Source organism: Callospermophilus lateralis, chromosome 2, assembly GCF_048772815.1.
Source record: "Callospermophilus lateralis isolate mCalLat2 chromosome 2, mCalLat2.hap1, whole genome shotgun sequence".
Classification (NCBI taxonomy): Eukaryota; Metazoa; Chordata; class Mammalia; order Rodentia; family Sciuridae; genus Callospermophilus; species Callospermophilus lateralis.
This window is the reverse complement of record NC_135306.1, coordinates 66,455,245-66,480,359: the sequence shown is the minus strand read 5'-3', so window position 1 is coordinate 66,480,359 and position 25,115 is coordinate 66,455,245.

The window sequence follows — 25,115 nt, the reverse complement described above, 5'->3', positions numbered from 1 at the left end:
AGAGTTGGGAAGAGACAGGAAATCTGCAAGCACAACAGCTACTGCCTTCAAATGGCCCATGCTATCTGAGTCAAAGGGCATCTCAGATGCGACCCTTGGGATATTTCTGCAAGTAGGAGACAACCTTCACCCATGATATGGAGGTGTTATAATAAGAACTTCATAAATGAGAGAAGGCATAGTAAAATGTTTAGGTATAGTGCTTTTCACATGGCAAGCAATGTTGCCTTTATTTTTATTATTACATTTCCTTTTATAATCTTATTTGTCATATTAATGTATTATGTTATGAAGGCTGACCAAGCAAAAGCAAACTTCAGTCCAACCTGTGGGCAAATTTTCACAAATTCAGAATTATGAAAATATGAATCTGGATTATATGGGTTAATGTTTATTTTTTATGGTAAGGATAATTACTACTTTATTTCTTGAAAGTTTTTCAAACCACTATAAAAATGTTTGGGAAATTTAAAAAACTAAAAGGAAAGTAATATTCCTCCATGATCCTTTTACTTGGGTTAACTACTTTTGATTTTCATATATTTCTTTCCAGTATTTTTGAATACATACATAGAATATATATGCATATGTAACAAAATTTGATATATGTGTGTATTACAAAATTGGAATCATTACTGTATATAATTTGTACCATGTGTTTTTAATATTAACATTTTATTATAAACATTTACCTATGTTACTATATATTCTTCAAAAATATGACTTTTAATTTCTACCTAATATTCTATTACAGGGCCATACTATAATTTACTGAATCTTTTCCCTGTTGTGGGATCTTAACTGGGTGATAAATGCTTTTTGTTCATAAATCTTTTACTACCTCTCTCATTTACTTAAGATAGATTTCTAGAAGTGGTATTATTGATTCAAAAGTATGAACATTTTTATTACCCAGAGTACATATTGCCAAATAGCCTTCCAAGTTAAATTTCTAATAGCAATATTTAAGAATACTTGCTTTTCTCACTCCTATTAGCTTTAAATATTACCTTTAAAATATATTTTAATCTGACAGGAATTTTAATTTGCATTTAAAAAAATTACCTTAAAATACGATTTCCATTCTCATGTCTAATATTTTTAGAACAAGTTTTCTGTTCATGTTCTTTCCCTCTTTTAGTGTTGAATTTTGCTTCTTCTGCTGATTTTTTTTGTAAGAATTTAAAAATCTAGCAAAGACATTAACCCTTTATTGTATTCATAGCTAATCAATATTAGTCATTTAACATTTACATTCTTTGGATTCTTTTTTTAGACAGACATGTTAGACAAATTAATATATTCAAATATGTCAATATTTACTTGGTGATTTGACTCTTTGCTTGATATTTTGAATGGTCTTTCTAAGCCTCAGATGGGTTAAAGAGCTTCCTAAGTTTTCTTATGCTGTGTGTAACTCTTCTTTTAATAACTAATTTTAACTGATAAATAAAAACATAAAAATCATACATATTAAAGGGTACTATGTTGTGCTCACATAGTGGCGTTTTTGAGGTAAGTAATACACAGCTGGGCAAGAGCACACCAGAGCGGCTTGTTCCTGTCTAGCTGTATCTTGGTACCCATTGCTCACTTTCTGCATTCCTCCCTCATTCCTGTGCTCTCCAGCCTCTGGTAACTGCCTCTCTACGCTTAACAAGTGATGTATATCTCTTTTTAAGACTCAAACTTTGGGTTTACTGATGGAGAACCAGTACATGAAGCTGAAGGCTTGTGTAGGTATTATAGGACCTACGTTGTTTTTTTTCTCCTTCTCTCCTATGCTACTGAACAACTCTAGCCAGGGCTAGTTGAGAGGGACGGATTTTGTTTTAACCCATGATACAGTATAGGACGTAACTCATGCTGGAGGAATTTGTGAACTTCTGTCCTTGCCCCCTACCCTACATAGTTTGCTAAGAGTTTACATCAGGAAAGGTAGTTAATTTCTTTTTTTTTCCCCCTATTTTTTGGTACTGCAGATTGAACTCAGAGGCACTTTACCATTGAACTACACTCTCAGCCCCTTTTATTTATTTTTTTTAAAATTTTGAGATAGAATTTCATTGAATTGCTTAGGGCCTCAATAATTCGCTAAAGCTGGCTTTGAATTTGTGATCCTCCTGCCTCAGCCTCATGAGTCACTGGGGCTACAGGCATGCTGCCACCATACCTGGCATAATTTTAAACAATTATTTATTAATATCTAATTTTACAGGATTATGTCTAAAGAAGGTGACCTTTCTTTTGCATTCGTTTTTTTTTTTTTAAATAGAGTATTATAGTTTTACACAGTATTTGTGTTTATTTTGACAGTCATACATACATGAAATTTGATTTACTCTATTTCAGTCCCTGTTTCCCTCCCTGGCTCCCTCTCCCTATTTTCCTTTCTCTACTGATCTTCCTTCCTTTTTGCTTGGACTTCCTTTTTAATTCCTGAGATTTCCACTGTGTCTCATCATGTAACAAAAATCATGTCCTCACAGATTCATTTTTAACATTATTTAAAGAATTGAACAGTTCTGTGGAAAGAGCACCAGTTGTCCCCTGCCCCCTCCCTCCCCACCACATCCCATCAGCTCAAACCTTCTGGAGGTCACCACTTCAGCTCTTTTAGCAGATTCTCTTAGCATTTACCTCCATTGTCTTTATCACATTTGCAATTGGATGTGCAGGGATTTATCCTGCTTTCCAGAGACACGGACAGACAGGCCTGTTCAGCATTGTCCCCACCTTCCCATTTTCCCTTGATCTCTTTATATTCTCACTTTGTGATTTTGGCTGGTTTTTGATGCTCTCTGTAGTTCCTCCACGCAGTTCACAGCTGAGGATCTCCTGGCTGGGGCTTATTGATAGCTGGTGTCACTGTTCTTTGGAGCTGACTGGGCAGTTTCACTGGGGAGCTATTCCCTGGGATATAAGACCTGGTACCCACATTGGGGACTGCACAGGACAGGATGGTGAGAGGGTGTGGCAGTGGTCAGAATGTTTTCAATATGGTCTGGTACACTCACCCTCTCCTGCACCTGGCATCTTGTCCAGAATCTTCTGTTATCCCATCTCCAGAGAATATATTTCTACTTTAAATCCTGGTTAGGGGGAGGGATGGGTGGTTGCCTGGTCACCTAAAGTAAGAGAGAGAACTTGGGGATCTAATTACTTCTTAAACAGACATGCCTAGCTCTTTCTTTAGTTGACCTTTGCCTCCTCCTCACAGAGGTACCTGGTGCTGCCAATTTCTGAGTCTTTGGGGTGCTCTTCAGGGCAAATTGTGTTGTTCATGGCTTTTCCGACTGTCAGCTTAGGATTCAGTTTTGTTGGGTCTGTTAAGTCAATTACCATAGCCATCTGCTTTCCAGCTTCCAAAATTTTGTTGCTGTTATTCTTTCTCCTGTTCTCTTTATTCTAATGGTTTTATGTCTTTATAAAAATCCTTTTATTGTCATTTTAATAAATGGGGCTTATCCGGGGCTGTGTTTGCAAAAGTAAACACTTGTCAACTTTACCTAGCTGCCCATTTCTTCTTTATAAAATAACTGCTATGTGTTCATTTTAGAAAAGCTGAAAAATACAAGCTAGGCAAAATATTTAAAAATCATACATAATTTCTACTTTTGGGCATAACATTGTTAATATTATTTTGGTGCAAAACTTTCAATATTTTATTTATTGAATGTAATTTTAAAGTAATGGCATTATGATTTGTTGACTTTTGGTAAACTCATTCGTGATAATCTTAATTTGGAGACAAATAAAAATGCTGTATTCATAATATTCTTAATTGAAACAAGTGAAAAAATTGTCTAGGTAACTTTTCAATCATAATAAAGGCTGACCACAAGGGTCAAAGATGACTGTTGAAAGGAGAGACAGTCATCTCTAAGTTAAAAATAGTAGCAACTCTATTCTTATTCTTACTAAATCATATTCAACAAGGATTTAGGAACTGGGCATGGGGAAGAGTGTGGAGTGCAACCTTCTCAATTCTTTGTTTATGTGAATGGATTGTCAGCATATGCCATTTTAATCTTGATTTTGCTAATTAGAAAAAAAAGTAACTTTAAAATGTTTATATGGTAAAGATAAAGTGAATGATCTAGAAAACAGAGAGAATAGCAATGAAACAAGTATACTGCAAAGCAGAAAATAAAGGCTGAAATAACTTTTTTTAAAGAGAGAGAGAAAGAGAGAGAGAGAGAGAAAGAAAGATTTTTTAATATTTATTTTTTAGTTTTTTGGTGGACACAACATCTTTGTTTTATTTTTATGTGGTGCTAAGGATTGAGCCCAGCGCCACACGCATGCCAGGCGAGCGTGCTACCTCTTGAGCCACATCCCCAGCCCTGAAATAATTTTTTGAGTAAGGTTTTCTTTTTCCTTTTGAGTACTTCCTTGTTGGCTTCTTGCAATTAAATTAAGTATATCAAACCAGGATTGTGACCACTCTGAAAGTATTTCTTCTAAGGGTAACTCTTGCCGGTTGTTTGGAACAATCTATGCTATTTCTCCAAGGGTTTCTGGCAAAAAGTGGGTGGTTGGCAACTCCAAGACATTTATAAATCATGGAACAATAGAGTAGAATATACACCTTTTTAATTGTGAATCAACTGTGTTGTGATCTATATCTAAAAATGGTTACCATTTACTGTACTCTCTATGCCAAGCATTGGTAGGCACTTAAAAGATACACACATCATTTCTAATTGCCGCAGTCTGGCTGGGCACAAATCACAAGCCACTGAAGCAGGAACAAACTTTATTTCGGAACTCCCGCGAACGCCATGCACACAGCCTTTTCCCGGGACACACCACATCAACCAGAAATCCCTCCTCCGGCACTTCCCCAACCAGTGGGAACTCTCAGGGAATCCCTGAGAACTCCAAAGTAGCAGGCCCAGGCGGACAGCAGGGGTCTAATATACACAGCTTCACATAACCATTATCATTTCAATGGCTTGCTGGTGTCACCTCTCAACCACTCCTTTCTGGCAAAAATGCCATGCATCATTCGGACTTGTTATGGCTCTCAGCATCTAATCCTTTCAAAAATAAGTGGAAGTTTGTTTTTTCCAGTGCATCTATTATGTGAAGTAGCAAAAGTTCAAAGAACAAATGAAATGATCTGTTCAAGTGTACTTAGCTAACATGTGGCAGCTGAGATCATTTAATAGCAAATCCTGTGTCCTTCTGCAAAGAGCTACCTCCCATTGAAGTAAAGGTTCACATCCTTTCTCCCAGTGAAAATATTAAACTAAGCCCTAGTGCAATTCTTTCTCTAAATGCTAATATTGGAAAATTATTTTTCAAGTTGTTCATGAAGTATTCTGATGCTTGGAAAAGTTTGGGGGGTGCTGTGTTGAGCAACGAGAAGCCGATACTTCTGGGAGCCTTTAAAATGCTGGTGTGTGTGGTGGAGCTGTCGGTGGGGATGTGGAATCCTGATTGTTTCTGTACCTTCTGGAATTGATGCACCTGGAACAGTCCTTTGTGGAGCACTGGTTTGGGACATCAGGTTTGTAACTTCTTTCCTCTTGTGGGGGGAAAAAACATGGAAGGAAGGGAGGGTAAGCAGGAAGGAAAGAAAAAAGAGGGAAGAGAGGGAACATCAATCACAGGCCATGTCCATTTCTTGGGGAAAGCAGACCCCAGGTTATGACACTTGAAGATATTTTCTCTGGTTTTGGAAATAACAATTGACAAAAGATATAAGCTTTTCATGAATAAGAGTGTGTTTTATTTAGCTTCGTACTTATATATGTAACACAGAGCCTGTCATGTAGTTGGTACTCGATAGTAATGATCATCAAACAAATTAGTGAAGAGAACGGCCAATCTGAGGTATGGAAGTCTTGTGATCTTGGGCACCTCACATGGTCTCTCTGGTCATCATGGGTACTGGCGAGAGCCCCTATCTCAGCGTCCAGACACACGAGGGAACTGCCACATCTCCATTCTCCTCCTTTGCACTTAGAGGAGATTTCATGCTTGATACTCTAAGGTTATTTTGGGAATCTCTGTTTCTTGGAGAAGTTAGAGAGGAGGTGAAGACATGTTTGTAAATGATGTTCTTAGTATTTAATCTTCTTTTATCTGAAGGATTTTTCCTTTAAATAGGTAGTCTCTGACCCATCCTGTTACACTTTTCTGTACAAGATAATGGCATGTCTAGACTTATAAGCTGAGCATTGGTCAAGGTGGTCTCCTAACATAAATAGGAGGGTTGTTTTTTATCACCATTGCCCAGCTGGGGATCAGCAGGGAAGTACTGTGTGATGGTTGGCCAGGGAGGCTCATGCATGAAGGATAATGGGCTCTTCATTAAGTAGGGCACAAAAGGAGCTGCTTGGGGGGTTCAGGGAGGCAACAGTAGGAGGTAGGGCAAAGTTCATCTGCTGGCTGGTAATTATCACCACGTCATCTTTTTGAAATCTAATGAGATTCATGTAGAAAATGAATTTAAGCTTTTGTCCCACCATGTTTTCTTTCTTTCTCACCTGTTTTCTCCCATTATACTTGTATAATTGGGAATTGAAGCCTGACCCTCTTCTATTTGCTTAATGCTCTGAAGAAAAAGAGAAAACTAGTAATGCTCAATGAGAGCAGAGATTTTCCCTTTTTCCTGGTCATCAAGTGGAATAACTGTGTGTGTGTGTGTGTGTGTGTGTGTGTGTGCGCGCAGGAGCACATGCACACGTGTGCACATGTGTCTGAGAGAGAAAGAGAGAGAGAGAGAGAGAAAGAAAGAAAAATATCACACTTACACACATGCTATGCCTTTTGGAATAGGCCAGGCCCAGTGTCTGATTTCCCAGCCTGATAGGGGCTGTGAGTGGAAGGAGGAGAAAGAGAGTTAATTTTAGGTGCTGAGTGCAAATTCCTTTGTTTCTTATCTGGCCTTGCATTCTGAGAAGTTGCACAGTTGGATTTCTCAGATTTCCTTGGGCCTCTCAGCTTGGTGTTGAAGCTGATGGTGCGTTGACATCTCTTCTCACCAGCAGCTAGAGGACTGTCTCTAGGTATGTTTCTTTGTACTCCTCTCTACATAGATGGATTGCTTTCTTCCAGAAAGTTTAGCTGCTGCTGCAGGTAGATTTTCTTAAGGGAATGTTTTCGTTATTTTTCACAGAATAGTGATGGTAGGAGCTTTGTCTCTGGACACATTCATCCTTTAAGACTCAATGAGCCACACAGCACATACATTTAGTATGCATGGTTCATGTTCATGCCATTGCTTGAAAGACACAGACCAGCATTATCTTCTAAAGGCTTTCTGTCAGCTGGTACCCCTTCTTGCTCCTGCTCAGAGTTCTTCATTTCTACCAACACTGTTCGTGGACTCACCTCCCTTAAGGGCAAGCTTTTGAAGCCATGGATCTCAGAACTGGAGCTCCTGGGGGAGCTCAGAAGATGTTATTTCTTCATTGGGGACTAAATGTGTTATCCCCCTAAATAGAGAACTGATTTCCCCCACTTACTAGTTCTGACCACTAAGCAAGACTTAGAACTAAAACACAGATTTGTAATCTATAAAATGGGCGAACACTATGTGGGTAGTAAATTTGTGAGGGTCAGAATGATAGTAACTGTGAAAGTGCATTGCACTTGGAAAAGCCCTTAACTTTTGTGGCCATCGTAGCTTCAAAGGGGATGTTTCTTTTCCATATCTCAGCAGATCGTGGCTCCTACCTCCAGACTAGCAAAATCCTTTCCACTGCCAGAGTACTTGTTGGGTCTATCTGCTTTATAAAGCTTTACCTGGTCTCTGGCCATGTTCGTCCCTCACTCTTCTAATCACCTTTAAAATTTGCTGACAGAATATATTTTGTTGCTTGACTAATGAATGCCAAACTAGCTATGTTTTGATTGAACTCTTCTGCTTGTAACTCACAGTAAATTGATTCCCCTTCTGACCAGTCTCAGCAGTGTCATGTTCAGAAAATGCATAATTTCAATCTAATGTTCATGGAACCTCCGCAGGCTCTTTACTGTAACCCTTTTACAAACAATGGAGGGGCTGACCTTGCCTGGTGAGCTCAGAGTGCTTCCTCCTCACTGCAGCATCCTGGGAACTCTGCCCTCTCCAAAGGCCTTTCACAGTCATTGTGGTTAAATAAGTGGATACCCTCAGTTCTCAGACTCTTCGCTTCCATCCTCCTGGGGCTACATTTCTTCTCACTCTGAGTGGATCTCTGCCCTTTGTAACATAAATGAAGTTAGTGAGATAATTCTGGGGGAAGGAACAATTTTGGCTCTTTCTCTGTCTAACTAGTGTGAAGCTGACCTTGGCATGGGTGAGATGTACACTCAGTAATTCATACTGACCATGTAGATATTGCCGTGAAGAAGATCGGATTGATGGTGCCATGATTCTCAGGTCTTGAACTGGCTATAGTAGGCTGGGGATGGCGGTGTAGTTGAAGACTGGAGAGATAAGAATGAGGGTCTTTCTTCCGTGATCATCCTGTGTTTCCAGTCTGGCAGCCAGTAAAGTTCTGCTGCCCATTCTGGGGTCAGTGGCAGGTGGCCTCCTCCCTCTGCCCTCTCCTTCTTGGCCATCCTCCAGTGCATGATGTTGTCCAGTTGGCTGAGTGACCGGGACACTCCCTGTGAGCACATCTCCCTCAGTCTTATTTTATCACCCAGCCAGGCCTTTGTCTTCCCTTACATTTGTGTAAAAGTCCTAATCTTCAAGCCAATTTTGCATAATTTTTTATATGATATGATATTCACCTTTGCAGGGTTCTGAAATAGGGTATTTTCCCATGATCACAGATGAGAGAAAGAAAGTAAAAGCAGGATTTTTTTTCTGTCCCTTTCTAGCCATAGAATTTCTTTTTGAAACCTTCTCTAGAACATAACTACCCTAATCCTTTAAGTTCCCTCCCTCGCTCTCTCTCTCTCCCTTCCTCGATCCCTCTCATTCTTTTTTCCTTCCTTTTCTTTTCTTTCTTTTTCTCTGATCCATGTGTTATTTACCATTTTTATTTCAATTGACAAAAAGACAACAAAATTATGAAAAAAAAATATTTGAAAACCATATATGCTATAAGGGTTCACTAAATTTTATCTGGGACTTTTCTTTATTTAATTGATGCCCTGATCCATTTTTTCCTAAGCCCTTTGAGTTTGTCAGCTCTGGTCTGTCTTAAACTGTATGCTCTCCAGAGAACACAATCTCATCAATCTAATGCACGGAAGGGGAATCAGCAGAATATCCTGCATTTATTATGGGAAATGCTTCTGTCTTGATGGTGTTGACAACTGCATGCCTGCTGGAAGCAGGGTTTCGGGGCACAGATGGTGACCAAAGGAATGAAGATCGTTTGGGAAGTGTCTCTTCTTTGACATGTAATGGAGTAGAAGGCACACCTGCACTTTTATGGGGGGAAATGAAAGGGAAATGATTTCCAGGAAAGATGGCTCTTTGACCAGCTCCACCCTGTCCATCTGGGTTAACTCTTAAACATAAGCCCCGCACCCATCTGCCTACGGTTTTGTGAGCATCATCTGCTTAAGATACCTAGGCCTGCACTTTAATAAGGTAACCAAACTGTCACTGTTTGGGTTTCAGCTGTATTTTACTATTTTCACTCTTAATATCAAGACTTCCAGAGTTAAGCCAGGGAAAGTGGATGGTTCTTTGAAATCACGAGTTATAACCAGGTAACCTTTGGGCTTCATTTGACCCATAGATGTGATTTTGTTCAGCCCACTCAGAGTTAAAATAAACAGACAAAAACCCAAGAGTTAGAGAACAAGGTTTACAAATTGTGAAGTTTAAAGCATAATTATATTTTTGGCATCTTCAGAAAAATCAACCTGTCTGCAGCCATTGTGGTTGAATAATAATCGTACACTGGTGTCTGTCCAGTCAGTGACAGCTAGTGGCTGGTAGGGTATAGTTTGCCACAGTCTTGTACCACTGCCTCCTTTATGTGTGCTTCTTGCCTAGGATCTGGGCCACTTTGAGTTTCCTGCCTCTTTTATCCTTAAAGGCCCTCTTCTTTGAAACTCTCTTCTTTGCGTGTGGCATTGGACATCACAGAGACAGAATTTGAAGCTGAAGAACTGGGGGGAAAGGAAGAGGATTCCACAGGACATTTCTTGAAGTTTTTTTAATTGAACCTCTTTTCTTTTCCATTGTTCTCTCTCACAGTTAACTTAATTCAGACCAGAATATCACAACAAGAGATCAGAGGCCTGCCAGGCTTATTGCATAAATGATAAGTTATGACAATGGTTCTCAATCAGGGTGTACCCTAAATCCTAGACAGCCATAGAGAACATACATTGGTGTTATACACCAGACCAATAGAGTTAGAGCCTCTGAGGGTGGAGCCTGGGCACAGTGTTTGTTAAAGCTCCCTAAGTGGTTCTAATGTGTATCCAGGTGGAGAACTACTGGGTCAAGCTTTTGATGAGGTTATTAGGAGATCTTTTAGCTCTTTGAACTTAAGGATATTCCAGACTATCTTATTAGGTAGATGCAGAGATGCATCTTAGATGCATCTTCCCAGGGTTAATTGGGACCACTCCATGGCAGATCTCCTCTTCGTCATGGTAAGGGGCCCCATCCAATGCCACACTGAGATGTGGGGGTAGCAGCAAATGCCTTTGGTTTTCATTATTTACTGGCCAAATGATCCATTAAACTTCTTTCAAAGTGCCAAGGATTCTTTAATTTACATATTGAGCTTCCAGTAGAATATCAGGTATGTTATCTCTTTTACCATCCCTAAAATAAAATGTCAAGACAAAACCTTTCGTGGGCTTTAAAACAAATCCTAGCAATACAAACTAGGACATTTTACAGCCAAACATAGAGAAATAGGATCAGCAGAGCAAGCTTGCCTCTAGAGACAAGCTGGTTTTCACATGCTACTTTCTTGTACACAGGTCAGAGCCACATGTGTGAATGATTCTCACAAGATGAATAACTGATATTGTAGCTAATGGGTACCGTCTGCAATGGTATATGCATACCTCAGAGGTTCCTGATGCCGACTGATTATTCTTATTTCCTTAACTACTTACAAAAATTACAGCTTCTTTGGGCTCCAACTTAGATGTACTGCATCAGAATTTCAAAGGGTGTTTGTATTAACAAAAGTCACTCTAGGGACTGTGATTGTAGCTCAGTGATAGAGCACTTGCCTAGCACATGTGAGGCGCTGGGTTCCTCAGCACTCCATAAAAATGAATAAAATAAAGGTATCATGTCCAGCTACAACTAAAAGACAAAAAAATCATTCTACCCTTCCGCAGTAGATCTTCTCATATGCTGTTGGTAGAATTGTAAATTTGTGGAATCTTTTTAGAGGGTAATTTGACTATTATCTACCAAAATGTAAAATGTGCTTATCTTTGAACTCAGCAACTGTATTGCATCCTTTGGATACATTTATGCAAATATCAGACATATATGCAACTTCATAATAGTCATAAAATTGGAAACAACCTAAATATTTATGAAAATGAAGTTGATTAAATAAATGAGAATACATTGACTGCGATATTAGTTATTTAAAAAGAGACATTTGGGAATGATGGTGTATGCCAGTATCTTTTGATAAGCATGTATATTTTAAGTGAAGAAAGTAAGTTGCAGAGTAATCTGATTATTTTGATTTTGTGTGTGATTAAGAATGCATGTATGTATACACACATACACATAAATAGACATATAAATGTGCCCATTCATGTACATATACACATATGTTGGTTGGGCAGCTAAAGTCATATTCTCCAGTTAAATGCTTCTAGGAGCCTCCCAGGAGATACTATGTAAATGTGAATTGTTAACTGAAGAGACAATCATTGTGTGGTAATGTTAAGGTAGCAACAGGATTGGTTTGGGGACCACCTTGAATGTCAAGGATCCCTTGCTACAGTTTCAAGGATAGTAGTATATTTATTTCTCCAGGAATTTTTCCTCTTAGTTTTCATGTATAAAGCAAATTCAGAAATACATGTTTAGAATAAAAAGGGTGCTCTTTGTCCTGTTGCAAATAGTAAATAACTTTGATCCTATGAATTTTGTTTCTTAGGCTTTATTTTATTAAAATAACTAGTTTTTTTTCCATTTTGTCTTTATAAAGAGGAACTTTATGATGACGATGAGTAGTTTGAATCATTTTTTTGTTGTTGTTGTTTAAAGAAAGCAAAGGATTTGAGAAGGTTTCTATTTTTATTAATGTATCTTAGGACATCACATGTTGGGGCACACTGTTTCTCATGGAAAGGCTACAGTTTCCTTGATCCTGCCACCCTCTTTTCTCCCCTTCTCAATTCCAGGTGATTGCACACCAAATGTAAGGCATATGAGAAAAGGAAGAGAACACTAGGCATTGTGCTTCATATAAATTGGTTTATTACTTCTCTGAATAACTCTGAGTAGATGTCACTATTCTCACTTTACAATTGAGGAAACACAAGAGAGGAATTTTGTGAGTTTCCCAAGGTTTTACCTTGTTAGCATATGTTGGAATGAACATTGGGACTCCAAGGCCCACATCTTTCCCACTGCCTCCCCTGAGAAAACCCCAAGTTTATGGTTGTGTAATATTATCTGTGTGTTAAAGTAACACAAGAGTCATTTTGTCAAGATCAGAAAGTGCTGATAGCATCTCAAAATGCTAACATTTTTCTGACTGGATTTCAAAATAACCCCCCTCCTTTTTTTGGTATAGATCTTCCTTACATTATATGAAATGGTAGTAGGTTGGTATTTTTTTTTTTTTTTTTGCTATTTTCTTTGTGTATGTTGTTCCTTTAACCCTGTTCTGATTTATCCAGGTAGACTGAAGGTATTGCTTGTCTAATACAATACTTGAATCTGTATTAGTTTGCTGGAGCATCCATAACTAATACCACAAATTGGCTTAAACAGCACATATTTATTGTTTCACAGTTCTGGACTCCATAAGTCCAAGATCACAGTGTCAGCAGAACTGGTTCCTTCTGGGCTGTGAGAATCTGTTCCATGCCTTATGCCTGACTTCTAGGGGTTTGCTGGCAGTCTTTGCTCTTCCTTGTCTTGTAGCTACATCATCTTCCTGTGGCCCTCTACCTGTGTATGTATCTCTGTATTCAAATTTTCTCTTGTTAAGTTCAATCATATTGGATTAGGGCATACTCTAATGACCTCATCTTAATGATTACAGTAGAAATGACTTGATTTCCACTTAAGGTCATATTTAGAGGTCCTAAGAGGTGCAACCTCAACATATGAGCATTTGGAGAACATAATTCAACCCAGAGAACAATACCTGATTGGTTTGGGGCACTAAAAGTGGAGGACACATGAGCCTCTTTTCTCCAGTGAAGACCAGATCCCACAGTAGAAATGGCCAGATGGCAGGTGCAAATGAGAGGCACCAACATGGTAGGAGGGAGAGCAACAGAATCATCCTGTGTGGTGAGCGAGGGGTAGAGGTAGACGTGGTCTCTGATGGCACACACCATATATCCTGACACCCCATGGTAGTGCTGGAGCAGTAGAATGCTAGCACACACCAAGAAGGTCTCCTTAAATTCAGAAAAATTTTCAATTGAGTTTGGGGGTCAGGAATAAGAAAGAGCAGGGGTGTCCTCTGCATGGAATCTTGGAGGAATGAGAAAAGTGATCTCATTTGTCCATCTGTGACAAGGACTTGTCCCTTCTCTCATGCTTCCACAGGGGAATTTGATTGTGTGCATTTTGGGGAGCCAAGCTCAGCTTGCTCCAGGCCAGATCAGAAGTGAAGGCTCAGACCTGTTTATGCCACTAGCATTGAAAATGGAAAAAACCCCAGGAGGGCAGGGGCTAGCCTGAGGCTCTGGGGTGGTGGTGTTCTCACACAACTCTAGAATAAGTGAAAGGAGAAACTTCCCAGGGTGGCTCTTTAGTAAAACAAATTGATCATCCTATTAGCCAACAGTTCATTACACATGAGGGAAAAACAAATTTGAACCCTTTCTCCCCATTGCAGTTTATAGGTCAAAACTCTTTCATAGTAAAATGCCATGAGACAGTAGAAGCCAGGTAGATGAGTGAATTTTTCAAGTAAAACAGACTTTTCTGAACATTGGCAATGATTTCTTTGGTAAATAGGTTTAACCTTAGACCTTCTGTCATCTCGCATTTTTACACAGGAAATTAATTTTCTTCATCCTCTTGGTGTTTGAGGGGAGAGAAAAGAGGTTGAAAAGTCCCTGGGATTTCAAAAAAACTGCCATATAAACTTTAAAATTAAACAGATGTTATGTGAATCACATGTAAATTGGAGCCATGGGAACATTGGTTGTAAACTGAATGGGATGTTCTGAGGTAGGAGAAGTAGTAGATTTTTCTTTTTTTGGCAATTTTTGGAGTCTTGTGGATTAAAATATCAAAATGAAGATGGATCTTTGTGTTTCAGCAAGAGCTAGTGAATATTCCACAGCATAAATCCTTTCCAGGAGATTTTAAACTTCCTGAGAGCAGAGGTCTTGTCTTTTTCTACCCTCTGTTCTCAGCACCTAGCAAGTGCCTGGCACAAAGCAGATGCCCAAGCCACGGACTGAGCTCAGTCCTTTGAGAGAGAGCACACAGTCAGTAGGTAATGTCGAGGTACTGAGAGCCCCACCGCTGACCCTACTCTTTACTGTCTTAGCTTAAATTTTTTCCCCAGAGCATAACTGAGACAAGGACTTGAGTGCAAATTGTATATTTTGAAGGTGACCCCAAGAAACAGGAGTATGGGTGAGGTGACAGGGAGGGAGGAAAGGAGGAAAAGAAAAATCAGGGAGAATTCCTGAGCAGAAGCAATGGTAGGGAGTTGACTCTACTGGAACCTCTTTGAAGGGTTTGAGATTCTTTTCAGAATTGTCCATCCCAAGGATAGGGGATGGGCGACTGATGGGACTTTGGTCATCCCTGTTGACAGAAAGTTTCAAGGCTCCATGGTAGAGAGATTCATATACAAAAGTAGGACCCTGGTAGGGTGTGATGTTTGGCAGGTGCTGGAACCAGAGGTGGCCAAGAGGATGTGATGCAGATGGAGCCTTTTCCTGCTTACTGTAATAACATCCCTTCCCTCCTCCTTCTGAGAGGCAGATTCTTATGTGATCTGTCTTAGATGACATTTATGGCTACCTCTAGATACCTTTTAAACAGAAACAGATTCATTCTTTATTTCTAATTAGTATTTTTTTCCATTTGTAGAAAGTGTGGAAGACTAAGTCAGGGTATCAGCAAGACAAAAAGCCATGTTGTGTGTCCACAATCTTGGGTTCTGCCACACCCTTCTTGGGGAAAGATTCCCAGAGAGTGTTTCCAACCCAGGCCTGGTGGGGTCAGCCTCCTCATCATTCCTTTCTCCCTGCTTCCTGTGGTGAGCGTTGGTTCCGCCATCCCAGTTTGACTTCTTCCTGTATCTTTGCTTATTCAAGTTAGTCATCAAACAATTCACCTGGAAAATCATCTCTCCACGTCTACACCACCTTTCAGCTATTTGCCTTCCCTCCTAACTCATAGTTTACAGCCTAGTCCTCAGTAACTCCCAATGTGGCCTTGTTTATAGATAGAGTGGTTGTGATATGAGGAGTTAAGATGAGGTCTTTCTGGACTAGGGTGGGCCCCTAATCTATTATGACCAGTGTCTTTGTCTAAAAGGGAAATTTGGACCTAGAGGCAGACAAGTACAAAGATCATGTGAAGGGAAGCAGTGAAAAGGCAGCCATCTCCACGCCAAGGAGAGAGGCTGGGAGCAGGCGCTTCCCTCAGCCCTCACAGGAACCAACACGGACAACACCTTGATCTCTAAATTCCAGCCTTCGGAACTGTCAGACAATGCATTTCTATTTCTGTTGACGAAACAACTGTGGTCCTGTGTTACCCTGGCTTGAGGTACTTTGTTATGGCAGCCCTAGCAAATGAGCATGTGAGCCATTCTCCATGCTTAGCTCAAAGCCTTCCTCTTCTATGAGTTTCAGTGGGTCATAAATCGTCTTGGATCAGGAGTTAGAAATGGTGGGTCCAGTCCTGGCACGTATCATTAATGAATTGTGTAAATTTGAGCCAGAATCTTAAACTCTTTTGCTCTCTTTATTCATTGTGCAAAATAATGACAGTAGCTATCCTACTGAGGATCAGAAGAGAACATGAGAAAAGGAAGGTGGGAAAGGGAGAGAAGAGTTTTTAAACCAGGAAGCAGCATGTAAGTGCACAGAGGCGTGAGAAAAAGGAACACATTGAATCCTGACTTGGTAGTCAGTGCCATCTTGCAATAGTTGTTAATTTCCTTTGAATTTCCTCATTCCCATAGTCTGTGAATTAAGATTATTTTTAAGGCCTCTCCTCAAGCTCTAGGACAACATGACTACTATTAGTCAGGTATTGATTTAATAAACATGAGTTCTATGCTTCCTGCCATTGATTGTCCTGATTCTCTCGTAGCTTTATTTTTCCAAAATTCTCCTCAGTAAATCCCACAATGCCCATCTCTACCCTTTGATGACATATTTTTCCCATCCTTGAAGGAACAAAAGTTTGGAGAGACATAAAGATGAGAGCAGAAAGGGATGGCTTTGGAAAGAGTCTATATCCAAAGCTGTGCTGTTTTGTCAACAGTTAAGGAAGCTGCTGGCTATGGATTCCCCTCATATAGGCCAAGAGTGACATTTTATTAAAGTTGCGTCTTCCCAAATGTCCTAGCTCAGTCTGGCTTCATTTTGTTGGCATACATCTGGGTTTACTAACAACATGCAGCTGTTGAAGGTGTGGGGCGAGCATATCCTTTCTTTGATTTATCTCTGTCAACTAGTATTTGTATTGTAAGTTGTGTTACTATCTCATCTTTAGTTTCAATTCATCTTTGTTTTATTTTGCATCATGGATTCTCTGTAAGCTGTCTTTCCTTGTCCCACCCAGGCAAACCACTGTGTGAGACTCTCTGTGTCCAAATCTCAGGGAATGGGCATTGAATCTGAGTCTGGATCTTGGACTTGAAGTATTTCATTTATTCATTCAGCACATTTTTTTTTAGAGTATTTATACCTGGCTTTCTCATAGTAGCTGGGAATATAGTTGCAACAAATTAGAAAAATATATTTCTGCATTGGAGGTTTTATTATGTTGGAGATACAAAGAAGCATATAAAGAGATACAGTAAGTTTGGGTAATGATAGACGGGGGCAAGGGTCGGTGGTTTGGGAAGATATCCACTTTGAGAAATGATGATTGAACAGACACTTGAATGAAGAAGAGTAAGACATGGAAGGAATTTTTTTGGAAAATGTTTCACACACAGAGGAATCAGACACTCTAAACTTCTTAAGGAGAGGAATTTAGCATGTTGGTAGAATCAGGAGGAGACATGGCTAGATTATAGAAACACCTGGAATGCTGGTTCGATTCCAAAGACTGCTCCTTGTTCCCTTGCTTTCTTTACATTAAATGAGTTCTTTGGGTCAATTCCTTACCATACCTCTCTATTCCCATTTCATAGGTCTCTTGCATTGCCTGTAAATTTTGGTCCCCTGAAAATTTTATTTATTAAGCCTGAAGCATCAAGGACATGTCCCTTGGGATAGTTCAATTTAGGTAAGAGGAGGAGGCAGAATGCACTGGAAGAAGTGAGCTAAAATGTATCTCAGAGAGGAGTTATTTAATTACAAGAAAGATGAACCCTTTTGAATTAATATGAGAAAAGTGGAATTGATACTAAGGATACAGGGGAAGCTCTTGGAGCCCAGTGGCAGGAGGCACAGCTGGGCTGCATTGTCTCAGGAGACAAGAGAGGAGTTTCTGCATGCTTCTTTTTTTTTGCATTCTGCTCCATTTCCCCCTCTGCAGCATCTCCCTCTGCAAGGTTCTAAGTTACTACTCTCTGTAACTTTGGTTTGTACTTAACAGAAGATGGCAGAACAACTGGCATCTTGACTAGAGCCCAAGCCTGTGTCAATAACTATAAACATTAATTTTAACTACAGATTTTTGGAACTTAGATTTTGCTCGGCTCAGTGGGGATCAAGCATCCTTCTTGGGTCAGTTGTAGCTGATCTGGGGAGGGTTCTCTTGGTTTATAGGTACCCCATGACCTGTGGGCAGGGCAGCTTCTCTAATGAAGCAGTATAGGCAAAGATAAAGTCAAACACAACTTTAGATTAAGGGATATAGGTAGAGTGTTCTTGGGATGGAAGAATTCATACCAAGGGAGGAAGTGTGGTGTGGATTGGAAAACAATGGGAAAAAGAGATCAAGTATTATATGAGGAAGTACAGTGGCCATGAAGACATAGGTTTAGATTTGTGTAAAGAGATATACTGAATATGTGCACATGTACACAGGAACAAAAAAAGAGATATACTGAATATGTGCACATGTACACAGGAACACAAATGATGAAGCTTACAGAAAAAAAAAAGCTAGCAATTCAGAACCAGAGGAAATAGTATTGAATTGAAACTATTTTATTCTTTTTTTTACTTCTATAGACTATGACTTAATTTTTATGTGTAAGTCTTCCACAATCAAGATTTAATTATTTAAATCTGCAAAGTACAGTCCAAAGTCCATGTTTTTACTTCCTCAGTACACACACACACACACACACACACACACACACACACAACTAAACTTCCCATCTTTCTCTGTAGTTAGGTGGGTCCATGTAGCTAACATATGGCCAGTGGTTTCTGGGCGTACTTCTATTCCTGGTCTTTGAAGCCTTCCCAGGGAATGTGCATGCTCTTTCAATCTTCCTTTATCTGCAACTGAATCCTGAAGAGAGAGCAGAGGATTCCAAATTTATCCCAATTTCTAGGGAGAAATTGATTCAGCCATTTGATGGAAAAGGGTCCTAGGTTCTTGAATAATTGCATGGAGCAAGATCTGAAGACTCCCATTTGACTCTGACATGAGTGAGAAATGGGTAGAATCAATAAGAATTTAATGTTAACTGTTATAACTGTTACTTCTGCTCTGACCAATGCACTGAGAATGTCAGTTCTTTTCTGAGATTTTTGCCTTCTCAAATAAAGTGTGGCAGAGATGATAGCATCTAATAATGCAATTAATAAATACATAATATAGAATGGCGAGGTTATAAAAGACTAAAAAGTAGCTGTAAGGGGGATGTGTAAATTTGATACTGAAGAAATTATCTTAAAAGTACAATATTCCCTAATGGATCTAGATATTTGGTCTTCAGGGATGGCGTGTAATTCACTCAGTAATTTTTTTTTGACCACAGAAATAATTTTGCACAAGAATGGTTGAATTGCATAAGTCTAAACTCATTCCATGTCAGTGAGAATGTGCCCTCTTATTTATGAGGTAGTGCAGGGAGAAATTTTCTTAAGAAATTGATCCTTTTCTATTAGTCAGCTTTTGGTAATGGAAAGGTAAATAGAGGCATAATTTATTAATATTTAATTTTCCCCCTGCCACATATATAGCTGACCTAGACATGATACGTGCACATAATTCAACACACACTCTATTACACTAATAGGCCTCATATTTTGGAATGATATATTGTTCATATTATTTTGCTGCTTTGGAGTTTCTAATCATGGTATACTAACTGGTTTATCATTTTATCTTGTCATTAATTCTGAGTGTGAAAATTGTGAAAGTTGTAGAAAAAGCACTGGACTAGAGTCAATGATTCTAGTCTCATCCCTGCCACTACTTGACCTGTGACCCTAGACATTATCTCATCTCCTTGGATTTTAATTTTATTAACTATAAGATGAAATTGAACTAAGAGAAAGAACCTTGGAGTCAGAAGGACCTGAGTGACCAGGATAAGTTCTTTAGCTTCTCAGACCCTCATTCCCCTAATTTAGAACACGAGGCAAATCCGTTCTTCTCCTCAAGGTGGAAACAGGCCTTAGTGAGAGATATCTGAAGGGGATGGGCATTGAATCTGAGTATTTTATTTTATTTAATTATTTTCTATCTTTGCTCTGCCCACTTGACATTGACAGATAACTCCATTTTCCTCAAAGGAGCAGAAAATATGTGAATACATCCTTCCTTACCTTGTTGGAAGCTGTTGCAACTCCTACAGAGCAGAGTTGGACTTCTAGAATAGGCACATTGACAACACAGATCACGCACTGTAAACACCAATATCAGGTAGGCACCTAGCTCTGCGAACAATCAGGGAAGAGTGTGCATGCACGAGCACACACACACACACACACACCAATAAACTCTGTATACACACATGCACACATATCTATGCAAAATAAAATCTCCAACTATTAAAGTTTTTTTTATTCTTCCATATAATAACATATTTTTGGTAAATGCTACTAAGGTAGTTTTGGAAATAGATCAATTTATAACTACTCAAAAGTTTTTCTTTAATTTTTTAAAAATTAATTGTACATATTAATGGGGTACGAAGTGACATTTTCATGCATCCACACTCTTACTAATCTCAAGTAATTGCTATTTTAAGAAGTTTAATTTTTTTTATTTTGAGCAGTTTGACTACTGGGAATCACAAAATGAAGGGCCAGTGCTCATGCTTGCTCATGTGCTATTTGTCATTAGCCAAAAGCAATCTGAAGTACAACATTGTTTTTGTTTTAAGAAGCATTGAAAACAGTAAACTTGCTCTTTCCAATAATACCTGTTGACACACACCTGAAATTCTGTGTAACACAGATGTGCTAAGCATTTTAAGATCAGTAGAGCAGAAAACTGAGCAGAAAAAAAAGCTTAGAAAAATCATTTAGATCAAATTACGGGCAATAGAACTTTCCTTATTTTACTAAGAAAGCTTTGGGTCCCATGACAATGTGTGTGTACGTCCTTCTATCTCTTCTGCATTTAACTTTGGAGCTGAGTTGCTCACATGTATCTTCTTTAAGGCCCCCTTTTAGATACTTAAAATATTTAATGTGTATACATTTATTTAATTAATCTTAGAAGGTGAATTCTTTGCCTGTCTTGGTTCTGAAGGAGTTCCATAAGAATTGCAATCCTTGAAACACACAGCAAGTTCAACTTGGCCTTCATTTTGAAATCACCTGATATCAATTAGCATTCCTCCAGTTTGGAGCTGATTTATGATGCCCTTGTAAGGCCCTGAAAATATGAAAGCAGAGAAGCAGTATTTCAAAATGCAGCATAAAATCAACAATAAAATGTATATTTATAACCTGAAAAGTATGATTTCATCTTGGAGAATTACCAACCCAATAGCAGTAATAAGCATGATTTTCATTGTACCATATTGTACTTATTAAGCACTTCAGGGGACTTGTGAATAAATCAAATTGTGGGATCAGTTTTGGATATCCGAACATATTTTTAAATATTGTAAAAATGTGGAAAAGTATCACAACTGGTTATCATTTGTTCGTGCTTTCCAAAAAGGTTTTAATCATAAGCTCATTCTTACATCCTCCTACAAGCAGGACTGAGGCTGGAATGGCCTGTAAAGTGATGTCCTTTTAATAAATGCGGATTTAATATGGTCACGAGATAAGATTAGACCTTTCCAAAACCCCATTCAAATACCACAGATTCTGATTACATGCATAAAAGTCAGGGAGAGCTAGGTGGTTTGGAGGATGCAATGTTATCAGAGAATTTAGGGTGATGTACATGCCTGTTTTGATTTAAAATTTTAATAAAATTCATTACGAGAAGTCAAGGCACTGAATTGAAATGCCCCAACTTGCTCTGTTTGCATTACATTGGCTTCTACAAGTCCAGTCAATTTAATCCACCCAACAATGGTTGACAACGTCCCATGTGTCTGGCACTATGACAGGTGTGAGAGCTGCGAAGCTCAGAGGTACTAGTTTGGGAGGTCATTGTGACAGAATGGAAGTTCCAGGTTGGCCCCAGGGTATTGCTTTCCTAGATTTGTTAGTATTCTGAAGTGAAATCAACAATTGCAGATGTGAGTGGGATAGGGCTGTGTGGTTTGGTCTGGACTGTGGAGGTCAGTATTCCTAATGATTACAGTCATTTTAGTGTTACCCTAGGTTAAGTCTCAGGTAGCAGCTGGGTTAACTTAGAGAGTCTCACATATGTAGACTCAAATGCATGGTTCACCAAATGAAAACCCAACTTGTTTGATAGAAGAGGGTTGATGATGAGAGTATCTCCCAGGCACTATATGACCCAGACATATAATCAATTTAAAAAACCTCCAGCAATTCATCAGTATTCTTTTTATAGGGCCATTAGATCATAGGTTCTGTAGCTGAAAGTAAAACAAACTGCTTTGGCTTCTGATGGGTGTATATGGCAGGGTGTGAGTCCAAGGAAGCAAAAGACACAAGAGAGCCCTGAAAATTTGTCAGGTGAATCCTCATGATGTGCTGTGGAGGGAGGTGATGATGTTGGACATCACCATTGTCCTGGCTTCTTCTCCATGTTTCTCAGTTACTTGCCCATGCTGGGTCCTACATCCAATGAAGAGGAAGGCAGAGGCTCTGGGTTTCAGTCTGGCATACTGTCTTTTCTTGGGTGTCTACCCAGGGTAGACTTGCCTTGCCCTGTATCACTACCATGGTGGAGACTCAGTCTGCCTGTGAGCCCATGTGTTCTTGGCTACAAAGCAGTAACCCTCAGCTTCTGCCAGCCACGCTAACATCACTCAGTGATAGAGTCAGGGATATTATATCTTACTTGTCTCTTTACAATGTGCTAAAATTTCTCACAGGTGATAGCACAAAAAAGAAACCAAACAAAAGATCATGGAGGTTGTTTAAAATATGGTCTGTTTACAGTTCAATGAGTTGTGTTTTCAGTTTCAAATTTGCTTAGATATCAAATTCTGGTTCTGACTGAGCAATGAAAGGTTGTGATAGTTTTGGAAATTAATAGAAAATCTGATGAGTACATTTTACTATTCTTTGCTGACATACATAGGTTAACTGCCAGTTGCTAGGAAGGTTCAGACCACAGGAACTTCCTTGTGAAGGCTAATAAAGGGGACCAATGGCACATGTGTTTCAACAGCAGATAACCCTAACATCATTAGCATTTATCTATTATAATAATGACAGTAATGGCTACTGTTTAAGTATATACTTTGTAGGGATATATTGTTGTCTATTTTATATAACATCCTTGTTTTATTTAATTTGAGCTTCACTGTATTCCTGTAAATTAGCTATGATTGATCAGTATACTTGAATGATAAGAATTCCAAGGTTTAGAGAAGTTGGGTTTAATCAGTTTGAAATAAGAAACTGAATCCAACCAGTGTTCATTCCATTCTTACTCTTCCCTATACTGCTTACTTTGGGATGATATGACCCATTTTTCTGCTATGTTTTTCATATATATATATATATATATATATATTTTTTTTTTTTTTTTGCGAGTGGAAGTAATCCCCTCAGGAAAACCCTCTGATGGGCAACTTAGACCCTGGACAGGAACACCCTAAGGTAATGAATGATTTTTTAAAAACTGTAGGTTTTAACCAGTTAATAGGTTATAAAACAAATTACTATTGGATTGTGTAAAGGTAGCTTTTGAAAAAAAGTAAATAGAAGAAAAAAAAAAAGAAATATCAGAGCACATGGTACTAAAGGATGATTATTTTTCCATGAAACTTTCATTTTGGCATATGTATGTGTGTGTATAAAATATATATGTATACATATATTTAATATGTGGTATGTATATAATATAATATCAAACAAGTTTCACATATATGCCACATAAATATATATAATTTTTGCATATAGAGTATATATTTACATATATATATAAAATATGTATTTTTTGACATATACTGTGTATGTGTATACATGTCTGTTAACATAGCAAAATGAGTTTTTTGCTGCTGGATTCAGTCAAAAAGTTTGAAAACCATTATCTTAGGATATAGATGGGATGACCAAGTAATAAGACTAAGCGATTGACCATGTATGTTGTGTAGGAAATGAAGAAGAGTTTGGGAGCCTTTGCAGGAGCCAAGCTAGGGAGGAGCAAGGAGGAAGTCAAAAAGAAGAGTAACTAGCTACTGGTGGTATGATGAGGCAATTTCTTTGGAAAAAGAAACAGTTGGGTGACTTTTAATAATAGGAATGTCCAATTCTTATGATTAATCTATTTTCTGCACAGATCTGTTCTGTACCTTATCTTCATCTCTACCCTCTCCTCTTTGCTGGAAGTCTTCAAGAGACTCTACTAGCTGTGCAACCTTGAACCTGTGGTCATGGGATGTCCAACAAAACCCACAGCAGACAGGAAGAACTGAGCAGCAGCAGGAGATGGAAGCCTGGAGTGTCGGAAGGAACACTGGGATTCTTTATATGTCCCAGAGAATGAGGGTTGAAGTCAACTTCACTGACATCTGGTAAGTTTGTACTAGTGCTTCTGTTAAGCTGGTGACATGGTGAGAGCAGACAGGTTGACTTTGGGGTTCCAGGTATTTCTCTGGCCACCTATGCCTCTTCCCTCCTGCCATATTAATGGGTATCACAAAAGAAGAAGCAGGGTGCATGTGAGGGCATAATATCTGAAGGACAGACATAGTCACGAAGACTCAATCTCAGACTCTAGAGCAGTGTGTGTGCGTGTGTGTGTGTGCGCGCGCGCGCGCGCATGTGCGCACACATGCTCATCTCTGCTGCTGTTCAGTCCTGGTGTTCACACGGGGTGGGTGTTCACAGTGCCTTTGGTGTGTGGTAGGTGATGGCTCCAACGCAGTCCATTTCTAGAGATACTTTATTTTTATTAGATGGCAGCTTGAAATGATAACACACTGGCATCCAGAGGTGTAGGTTCTCATCTGCTTCTGCTCTCTTTCCCCTATGAGTTTTTGAGCAAGACTGGATTTTTGGCTTTATTCTTAGAAAATGAGGAAGGACCTGATTTTCCTATGGCCTCTAGAAGTTCTAGTGTTTGTCCTAGATCAATGGTGTTCAACAGGAGTCTTTGGAGGCTATCTTGAGACCCTTCAGTGGCTCATAGCCTGGGGGAAACTGGGTCCTTCCCTACCTCTTACCACAGCTTCACTAGTGCAATCTACATTTTTGTCTGTTTTATGTATTGAAATTCCCTTTACAAAAAGGAAAAAGAGAATTTATGAAAAACTACTGTACTAGATAAACCACAAGGGAAGCCGTTCCGTTTTCAAGGATTAAGAGAGAGCTGAAACCTG